The 11,978-nt window shown below is 33.1% G+C and overlaps 1 non-coding gene across 1 annotated transcript; it reads left to right on the top strand.

Annotated features, from left to right (window-relative positions):
* Positions 1–7,130: 7,130 nt before the first annotated feature.
* Positions 7,131–7,263, top strand: LOC126002671 (small nucleolar RNA SNORA51). Its single transcript, XR_007493348.1, has one exon. It is a non-coding gene; the product is annotated as a small nucleolar RNA SNORA51 (small nucleolar RNA).
* The last annotated feature ends 4,715 nt before the right edge of the window (positions 7,264–11,978 follow it).

An 11,978-nucleotide genomic window follows, 5' to 3' on the forward strand; every position in this document is an offset into this window, starting at 1 on the left:
CAAACCCTAGACTAGTGCTTTTTTTTTTAGTGGTTCCAGGAAAAATACAGTCCGGTCATGGTTCTATCAGCCAGTCATCTGTAAATCACGATCTTGGCATTTGGACAGACCAAAGGATGACTAGACTTCTGATTTTGTCTTGTCGTTAGCTGGTGAGCTTTTATCAGGAAAGAGGAAAACGACAAAATTAACAGTTTAAAAGACCATCCTAAGGATCTGAAACAACAGCAACAAAAACAACAGCAACAAAGAAACCCAAACACAACCAGAAGACATGAAATAATAAAAACCAGAGCAGAAATAAACAACATAGAAACTAAGAAAACAATACAGAAAATCAATGAGACCAGGAGTTGGTTTTTTGAAAGAATAAACAAGATAGAAAAACCACTGGCAAGACTCACAAAAAAAGAAAAATAAAAAAAGGGGAAAACACCCAAATAAGCAGGATCACAAATGAAAGGGGAGAGATTACAACAGAACCCCAAGAAATCCAACACATCATGAGGACATATCATGAACAACTATACTCAGTTAGGCTAAGCTAGAGAACCCAGAAGAAAGCGACAGATTCTTGGAAAAATATCAGCTTCCAAGACTAGAAAAGGAGGATTTAGAAAGCCTAAAAGGCCAATCACCTCGGAGGAAATTGAAACAGTAATTAAAAAACTGCCCAAGAACAAAAGTCCAGGCCCAGATGGTTTTACTGGTGAATTCTATCAAACATTCCAAGAAGAATTACTTCCACTGATCCACAGGCTGTTCCAAACCATTGAAAAGACAGGAATCCTCCCCAATTCCTTTTATGAGGCTAATATCATTCTGATTCCCAAAGAGGACAAAGATAGCACCAAGAAAAAAAAACTACAGACCAATCTCACTAATGAACATAGACACAAAACTACTCAATAAAATCTTAGCAAACCGAATCCAGCGCTACATCAAAAAGATTATACATCATGACCAAGTGGGTTTCATCCCTGGGATGCAAGGATGGTTCAACATATGCAAATCAATCAACATCATACACCACATCAATAATAAAAAAAAACCCACATGATCATATCAATCAATGCAGAGAAGTCATTTGACAAAATCCAACACCCATTCATGTTGAAAACACTAAGCAAAATAGGTCTGGAAGGAACCTTTCTCAAGATAGTTACAGCTATCTATGAAAAGCACAAGCCAACATTATTCTTAATGGTGAAAAACTGAAAGCATTTCCACTAAGGTCAGGAACTATGCAAGGATGTCTACTCTCTCCACTCTTATTCAACATAGTCTTAGAAGTCCTAGCAATAGCAATCAGACAAGAGAAGGGAATCAAAGGAATTCAAATAGGGAAAAAGGAATTCAAACTATCTTTTTGCAGATGACATGATGATATACATGGAAAACCCTAAAGAGTCCACAGTAAAACACAGTTTATTGTTTAGAAACAATAAACCAATACAGCAAAGTGGCTGGCTACAAAGTCAATACACAAAAGACAGTAGCATTTCTCTATACAAATAATGAAGTAGAGGAGAGAGATTTAAGTATACAATTCCATTTAAAAATAGTATCATAAACATCAAGTACCTAGGAATCAACCTTACAAGGAAAGTGAAGGACTTATATCAGGCAAACTTCAAAACACTTCAGAAAGAAATTGAAGAGGATCTAGGGAAATGGAAGTACATCCCATGCTCATGGGTAGGTAGAATCAACATAGTCAAAATGACTATCCTACCCAAACTCTATATAGATTTAATGCAATCCACATCCAAATTCAGACAGCAATCTTTAAAGACTTAGAACAATAAATCATAAAATTCATCTGGAATCACAAAAGATCCAGGATAGCCAAACACATACTTAAAACCAGGAAGCTGGGTGGCATCTCTTTACCTAACCTGAAGCTATACTATAAAGCCATAGTGATCAAAACAGCATGGTACTGGAACAAGGACAGAGCCTCAGACCAGTAGATTAGAACATAATTTCCAGACATAAGCCCCCAGATATGCAGTCAACTAATATTTGACAAAAAAGCCAAGAACTTGAAATGGGAAAAAGAAAGTCTTTTCAACAAATGGTGCTGGTACAACTGGAAAAACATTTGTAAGAAAATGATAATTGGGGGCTGGAGAGATAGCGTGGAGGTAAGCTGTTTGCCTTTCATGCAGGAGGTCATCATTCCTGGCATCCCATATGGTCCCCCGTGCCTGCCAGGAGCAATTTCTGAGCCCGGAGCCAGGAATAACCCCTGAGCACTGCCGGGTGTGACCCAAAAACCATACACACACAAAAAAAATGAAATTGAAAATTGACCCATACCTCACCCCATATACAAAAATCAACTCAAAATGGATTAAAGACCTTGAAATCAGACTCGAATCTGTTCTTAGAATATATCTTACTAAGAATATACAACTATAATGCTGCCTCACTTTCAAAGAATACCTTTTCTGCTTTAGTTTCTAATTTAATGCAAAGTTAAATCCTCTAGTTTGAGAAATAGTTTCTATTTATAGAATTATTTTAGTTTTCGTCAGTTGGATACCTAGAAAATGCTATACTAATGTCTTAATATTTTACATATTGTGCTTGAATTTAACAACTTTTCAATATTAAATTTCATTTGTATTTTTGCAATGACTAGTTAATATGGATTACATAGTTTTATATTTGGTTTTTAAAATTGACATTTCTACATCTTTTAATTTTAGAATAACTAACTTTTCTGTGATCTAAATGATAATATTGTTTCCAAATTAGTCATAGGTTAGTTAATGTTTATTTAGATCTAGTAATGATATAATGCGTATTTCTTTGGCAATGTAGAGATTTTATTTTTGTTAATAAATTAAATTTTTTCTTAATGACTTTGCATCTTTAAGTTCTTATTTTGATGCTCTTGATTTCTTTTTTAATTGTTTGCTTTTTTATTGCTTTTTTCTTTTTTATATTAATATCTTTATTTAGACACCTTGATTACAAATATGATTGAAGTTGGATTTCAGTCATGTAAAGAACATCCCCCTTCACCAATGTAACATTTCCACCACCAAAGTCCTAAATCTCCCTCCTCCTCACCTCACCCCCACTCTAGACAGGCTTTCCACATCCCTCATTCATTCACATTGTTAGGATAGTTCTCAGTGTAGTTATTTTTCTAAGTGCACTCACCACTCTTCGTGGTGAGCTTCATGTCGTGAGCTGGACCTTCCAGCCCTCCTCTCTTTGTCTCTGAGGATTATTGCCAAAATGTCTTTTATTTTTCTTAAAACCCATAGATGAGTGAGACTATTCTGTGAAGTCTTTAAGTTCTAACTAGAGAAAATATATACTTTTCTAGGTTTTAAAGGAATTTGATTATATTTTGTTTTACAAATTATATTATTTAATATTCTTTATGTTTTATATATGTAACATTTATCTTAATATTCAAAACATAATTTGGTTTTATGCTTACTTAGTAGTTGTAAAATTATTAATTCAAATATAAATTAACTATGTCTCACTGTGATTTTATAATAATTAAAAATATAATTGTAGAAGCTGGAGCAATGGCACAGCTGTAGGGCTTTTGCCTTGAGTGCTGCTGAACTAGGACAGACACCGGTTCAAGTCCTTGGCATCCCATATGGTACCCCAAACCAGGAGCAATTTCTGAGTGCAAAACCAGGAGTAACCCCTGAGTGTCACTGAGTGTGGCCCAAAAACCAAAAAAAACAAAACAAAAACAAAAACAAAAAACCTTAATATACACCAATATGCACATTTCATAGCCATACATTTTTCAAATAAAAAAAATATAGATAAAAATAGAACCTTGGGAGATAGATTACTTAATTTTACCACATATTCAAACATTTTCTATATAACTAATAAGAAAGGAATAAAGGTTGTGATCAAGTAACCAACTGGTCTCGGATTGGAAATAAATAAGAACAGATCTAAATATCCAAGCCAGTCATAGAATCAAGGGACCTAAATTTAACAATCTATTTTGAAGGGGCCTGTTACACTGGCAGGCTAGGAGGCAAAGGGTGATGGTATAGGATGTGCTCTGGGTGCATTGGTGGAGGGAGGTTGACAGTGGTAGTGGGAGGGCCCTGACTCATTGTATATTTAAAATTCAAATATAAAGGACTCTGTAGAAGACTGTTGTTTCAATAAAAATAAAATTTTAAAAACAATTTTAGACAAGAAATATAATTTGTTTCTTTTTTTTTTTTTTGGGGGTCACATCGGTGATGCTCAGAGGCTACTCCTGGTATATTTTCAAAAATTGCTCCTGATTTAGGGGACCATATGGGATGCCAGGGATAGGACCCAGGTCCATTCTGGGTTAGCCGTGTGCAAGACAAAAGCCCTACCACTGTGCTATCACGCCAGCCCCAAGGAATGTAATATTTTTATTTTAAAATTTTGCATACATTTGGAGCATAATTTTATTCTTACTTATATGAACATGTAGCTGTATTTATAAGCCCAAGTAACACTTTACACATTGTAGTATAGTGCTGGAGATAACTCAAATGTTAAAAGACAAGCCTAGCATGTTTTGAGCCTTGTGTGTGTATACTGCAGTTACATGTAACTTGAAGTATTGTTGAGAGTGAACCTGATGGTAGACAATCATACCAAGCCAGAGCACTTCTCAGTTTAGCCCTTGTAAGAATAAATATATAGGCATACTAATATATATATATATATATAATTTCTAAGTTAGGATTATTTTAAATTCTGTATTGAATCTATAAAATCACATGTATTCAATGTGGGAAGGATTAAGTAACTTTAATATTAGGATGAAGTCTTTTTTATAGTTTAATAGACCAAATGCTAATAAATTTTATATCCAGCAAAATTCTAATTGAAGGTATTTTAGTTTAATAATACAGAGAAAATAAGACACAACTGGAACATTTTATGAACTTACAATTTTATTCAGTTAAAGAAACACTTCTGAAAAAATTAATGAGTTAATTAATTAAATCTTAGCCACCATTTATTGAAATCAAGTTATATGTTTAATAATTTAAAAAATATTGATTATTCCTTAAAAATCTAATCAATGAAAGAGTGGATAGTCTTGATATGAAGATTCTTTTTGTTTCTGTTGGTTATTATCTTTTTTAGACAGATATTTGAACTTGGTCTTTCTGATTATTACTTATGATTTTAGTGAAATAGATCTCAATTGGGATGTCATAAAGTGGATGATACATTATCAGTAATTAGCTTGGTAAAATTTGTTCATCATTTCTTGAGAAATAATAGAACACGACTGATTTTGTAAAATAACTAAGATAAAAAAAATCAAGCTGGTATGATGCAAGAATGCTATGCACATGTGCATACTGAGGTTATGAGCATAGCAGTATCTGTTCACAAAAGAATAAACTAGAATGAGACTTCTTTGAATTGTTCACATGCTCATAGTAAAGTAGTATTCCAAATTGAGAAAAAGAAAAGTTTAATCTACCTATAGTAGTCGAATGTAGGGGTGCAATTTGGTTGGTTCACTGTCCCCAAGGGGGAATAGAAATCTCATATTCCCTATCTGAAAAGGATCGGATATGCTGTTCTGGTTATAATAGTCCACAATAAATAATCCACACAGATATGAAAGTTATAAGAGGTAAGAAACATACTACAAGGGCCCGGAGAGATAGCACAGCGGCGTTTGCCTTGCAAGCAGCCGATCCAGGACCAAAGGTGGTCGGTTCGAATCCCGGTGTCCCACATGGTCCCCCGTGCCTGCCAGGAGCTATTTCTGAGCAGACAGCCAGGAGTAACCCCTGAGCACTGCCGGGTGTGGCCCAAAAAATCAAAAAAAAAAAAAAAAAAAAGAAAAAAAAAAAGAAACATACTACAAGCTGTTCACCCACACATAGAACTGCAAGCCTAGAGGAAAAGCTCTCTCTCTATAGCAATTCTGCCTCTCATTTACTTAGCACCAAACAACCCCCTCCCCCAGGAGAAAGGGAAAAGTCAGGTAGAGAGAACAGAGATATAAATGGAAAATATATCAAAAGTTTTCAATTACCTCACAGTTGAACAATGCATATTTAGTTAGAAAATCTATTACTCATAAAAAAAAAAAAAACAGTGAAATTTGTGGCCAGATCGTTGGTGCTAGAGGTGAGGCATCTTCCTTGCAAGTGCTAGCCTAGAACAAACCTCGGTTCGATCCCCAGGCGTCCCCTATAATTCCCCCAAGCCAGGAGCTATTTCTGAGCATAGCCTGGAGTAACCCCTGAGTGTCAACGAGTGTGGCCAGAAAACAAAAACAAACAAACAAACAAATAAAAACAGTGGAATTCATAGAGAATACAAAATGATTACATGAAAAACTTGATATGATTGTTTAGTAACTTAAAAGTATAAATGTGAAATGTTTTCTGTTTTGAAAGTTTAAATAAATAAATGAGGTTTTGATAGGTTGATTTTTTTACAATAACTCTATAGATTTGGCAGTTAGTCAACAATTGCAAGCATTAAAAGGAAGACAAGGTCATGATGAATTTTATCATCTTATTTTTATAATACATTGAAGAAAATATTGTTATAAATATTTAATGAGTTTTCTGACTTCAAGGCAACTTAAGACAATGATATAGATATGGGCATGATTATAATTCACTGTAAAGTACAAAGAAAATAAAATTGTGATCAGAAAAATAGTATTTTGCTTGCTGAATTTATTCAGTACTTCTTTCCAATGACTATCGCTTAGTATTTTATGCATAATTTGGATTTCAGACCTGAGAATGTGATGGTGTATTTGTTTGTGAGGAGAAATAGTACTGAGTTCCTTTATCAGAAGTAAGAAAGATTGTTAAGAAAGTAAGAGAAACTCAGTCTGAAAAACAGATAAAAATGGCTTTTAAAATAGAGAAGTAATCATAATAATATCTGACTGAATGAGGGATAGTAAACCTATCTAGAGCCAGGCCGGTGTGGAGTGGGGAGGAAGGACACTTGGGATATTGGTCATGGGAATGTTGCACTGGTGAAGGATTTCATATATATATATATATATATATATATATATATATATATATATATATATATATATATATATATAAATATATATATTAAAAAATCAAAAAGAAAAAGAAAAGAAAAGATAAGGCCTCCCAATTCTTACCACATGCTGTGATCTTTACACTGACTGTATAGAAAGAAGAGGTACAGTAAATGCACCGCATATGCACCTCAACACAGGCCCTTTGCCTGGTTTGTATTGTGAATTGGGGGATAAAAAATAGAGAAGTAAATGATATAATATCAAGGAAGTATATTGTTCTTGTTATTACAAGACAATAACTATATGGATGAATTACAAGGAATTTTTTAAAAGCAGATATGAGGGTTATGCAAGCATGATAGTTACTGTTAAGTACTTGGACTAACCATAGGTCCAACTGTTTTGCCAAAACTAGACACTACATCTGGTTTCTGGCACTTACTGTTTTCTGCACAGGCTCTACTTTGTATCCCTGGCCAGAATTTGCATTTACAATCAAGAATCTATAGTTTCAGTCAAATACTTGTGATAATGGTCACACAGATAGAGGGCATGCCTGCATGTTTGCAGCACAATAGCAACTTTCAAATATTTGCAATTGTACAACAGAAGCAGCTGCCCAGGCACACTTTACTATAGACTCCCAGCTATCACCCATTTATATATTAGATATATTAGATAGGCCCTATTTACTCCCAGGAAACTTGGCAGTATCATGAATTCATGAATTATTAAATATAAAGCGGCAGAGAATTAAGCCCCAGTGAAGAATGCTGGAGGAAAAATTTCTAAATATTAGAGCCAAGGAAACTATTTATTGTTTTGAAAATAGCAATCACACAAATGCTAATAGAAATAAGGTAATTAGTGGGGGAAAAAACCAGGAAAAATCAATCACGATATTAATAGTAAAGTTTTAGTTTTGTACTACTAAATATATAAATCTGGATATGAATCAGTGATTTTGGAGACAGACCATGAAAATAGTATACAATACTGCAAAAAGAAAAATAATTTTTAGAATTTTTTTGTTTTAGGGTTACATATAATAGTGATAAATGCTTAGTTCTGGCACTGTGTTTAAGGATCACTTCTGGGGGGTTCAGAGATCGAGCCTGGTTGACCACTGAAAAGGCAATTCCCCACTTGCCATAATTAACTCGCTGACCCGAAAAACAAAATTTTTTTTTAATGAAGGTAACATAAGAAGCTTTTGGGACATCAGAAGGACAGAAAGTTAGGGACAAATAAATACAAAATAATTTATTCCAGGTGTGGAAATCAAGAAACACAGAACAGAATAACCAATAGCCAAAAGAACCAAACTGAGTCTTGCACATTTGCTTGCCAAAGAGATGTTGTCAATCATTGAGACATTGGTAGAGGGACATTGATAAATGGGTGAAATAAATTGGAATTCTGTATGACTCAAATTTTATTACTAATAGTATCACAAATTATAGCTTAAGTTAAAATAAAAACTTTTCTAGGCCCATTTAGAAGAAAACAATAAATAGGATCAAGAGTAAAGGAGAGGTTATTAATAGATAAATACTAAGACTCATAAACTTACTATAAACAAATTTATGCCTTTAGAATCTAAAGAAAATGAACACAATGGGATTTTTCATAACTGTTTTAGGATAAAGTAGAGCCTAAATATAACATTAAAAGCAAGGATATTGAAACCATTATTAAAATAACAAAACAATACAAAATCCACTACCACCACCAATGAAAACTACCCCCCAAATGAAAGTACAGAAACAGGCAATTTAATTACTACCTCTACCTGACTTCTAAAAATTACTTTTTATATATACTTCTCAATCTCAAGAAGCTGTAAAAAAAAAGTTTTTCAAATGCATTTCATGAAGCAAGTGTCATATCGGCACTAAAAATAGATATGTCTGCCAGATTTGGAAGATGATGGAAATCATGACTTGAGAAGAACTGACAAATGACTTAAAATAGATACTCAATAAATATAATCCAGATAACTTTGAGCAAATCAGGTAAGTCTTTCCAGTATACTGACCTACTCTAGTATGTCTCCTTAGAAAGATAAACATGCTGAAGAAACCAAAGTTTGAATTGGGAAAACATAAGGAGTTTCATGGTGAAGAGAGATCTAAAAGACATACTGGTAATGACACAGTGCTAAATTTCAATGAGGTGGTCTATATGAACCATCAGTACAAAAATTTGTTTGAAATTTAGACTTTCATTGTAACAAAAACGCTTTAGTTAATAAATAACAAGGAAAACTTTCAAACACATTCTATGATGTCAGCATCAGAGAGGCACTGAAGATGATTTTATAAAACATCCTCAAAAAAATCTGGGGCCAGAGCAATAATAATGTGAGTGGTAGGGTGTTTGCCTTACATGTGGCTGACCCTGGTTCAATCCATGTTATCTCATATGGTCTTGGAGCCTGCTAGGAGTTATTTGTGACCTCAGAGATAGGACTGATCATTGAGTACCACTGGGGTGGTATCCTCCCATAAAAAGGAAATTATAAAAAAAAAATCTTAGTGAAGAAAATTCAGTAATGTATGTGAAGGATTATATATCATACTTGAAGAGATTTATTCCAGTAATGTAAGAATGGTTTATCACATGCAAATTAATGTAAATAGGATATAAACACAAATACAGATAAAAATCATACACTCATCAATAGAGTAGGTGCAAAATCTTATTTTGATAAGATTTAAGAGCCACTTATATTTAAAATCTTTCAACCAAATACATAGGTAAATCTACTCTCACCTTTATGATACAACATAATATTGAAAGTCCTAACTATTTCAAGGAGCTAGGACAAACATTACTAATTTTGAATCAAACAAAAAAACATCAAATAGACAAATAATCATAAAATACCCCACAGGAATATTGAAAGCATCAAGGTCTTCTATTTATTTTAAAATATGATAAAAATCTATGGTAGTCATATAAAATGGTAATAGGTTTAGAACAGATTTTTAGATCATTGAAAAAAATGAAAGCTCCAAATATATCTTTATATATGTGGACAATAATAAGTGTCAAAGGAACCAAAAGAATAAAAGGAAGAAAGGAATGTCTTTTTGATATTATGAAAACTGGAGAACTATGTGCCAAAGAATTAATAAGATAAATATTTCATACTATGCACAAAAGTTAACTCAAAAGGATTTCTGGTATTGTGTTAAACCCCAGATCTTAAATACATAAAGAAACCATAAACAAAACAATCCATGAGTAGTAAATTTAGAAAATTTACCACAGGCATAAAACAGTATAAATAGGTCACCACCAAAGTAAAAATTTTCATAGCAAAAAAAACTCTTTAAAGAGTTTAAAGTAAAGCAAAAGAACACACTAGGTGGGAGAATATATTTGCATATCTTATATCTGACAAAAATGCTAATATCATATATAAATAATAGCTCACAAACAATACCAGAAACAATGCATTAAATACAGGAACAATTACACAATAGACACTTCTCCAAATAAGATATACAACCCCACAAGTAAACAAATCTAAAAAAAGTTTACCATTACTATGGTTAGGACAATGAAAATTAAAATAACAATGATTGATTTATTCCTTATGCCTCTGTAATTGACCTATATGAAAAATCTAGTATTATTTGATCACGAAGCCATTAAGAAAAATAAAACCTCAATAATGGACAGATAACAGCAGGTAACTGGTTGTCTTACACATAGTTTACCTGGGTTTGATTCATGCTACCACATACTGAGTCCTGCTAGGAGTGATCCTTAAATTGAGACCAAGAAGGAAACCCTGAGTACAGCTGGGTGTGGCCTAAAAATTAAAACAAAATTTTTTTCACACTTATTTGGTGGCAACGGAGACTAATACGTCCTTTTTGAAAAACTATATGATGGTTTCTCAAATTATTATGAATAGATTTACCATATAATCTAGCAATTCCTTTCCTAAGTATCAATACATAAAATACATAAACCTTAATCCAATAATGAAGTAGGAACTGAAACTGGACTGACTACATGCATGGAAAATGCCTACTTTATGGCCATAAAAGCATGTTTTTTAAATGAGGGATTGTCACATGATTATAAAGGCTTAGAGATTCTACAATCAACTGTTCTCAAGATACAGGCCCGTGCTGCAGTTACTTTCAAATCCAATGACTCAGGCCACAAAAGACTCTACTACAGGAGTTATATTACTTGTTTTGTTTAATCCCAGTTAAAGGGTCCACCTCATACTCAGATTGTTGCTCAACTGAACAAAAATTTCTGGGGAGGGCTTTACTGAACTGTGCCTGGGGCATCACCCTCATCCCCAAAGTAAACAAATCAGAAACATTTCAAATAGATGGAGACCAGGGAAGCCAATAATATAGGATCTGTGCAAAAAATTAAGGCTCAAAATGTTCCAAACATTTTGTTTTTATTTTAGTCCTCCACATTTTATATTTAATTCTATTTGTAAATAACCATAACTTTTAGGATTAAACATGTCTTCTTTATTTTTTTACTATATCGCAAAGTATATTTTCTAAAGGAAGATCTGAAAAAAATTAGCACTCACACCTCCACTTCTATACAAATGGAACTGTACTTAATACTAAAATTGTGTCACTTTGATTGGCTACTGAGAAGCATTTTGATTTACCAACTTAAGAGCTTTCTAAATGTTCTTTTCAAGCAATGTCTTTAAACAGCAACACAGTTATGACAGTTTGGATTACAGCTTTTAACACTTTTCCAAGAGTTTTTGTATTTTACATTCTTTCTGCATTTCAGAAATATCTATGCCAGACATTTCAAATCTGAAATATGTTCTGGAGTTGCAATATCATCCAAGCATGATGGAAAATCTCTTTTCTACTATCGGAAAACTAGAATATTCAAATGATTTCAAAGTGGTAATTATACATAGAATAAAATTTAAAATGACTAAAGC

This window comes from Suncus etruscus, chromosome 2, assembly GCF_024139225.1.
Source record: "Suncus etruscus isolate mSunEtr1 chromosome 2, mSunEtr1.pri.cur, whole genome shotgun sequence".
Taxonomy (NCBI): Eukaryota; Metazoa; Chordata; class Mammalia; order Eulipotyphla; family Soricidae; genus Suncus; species Suncus etruscus.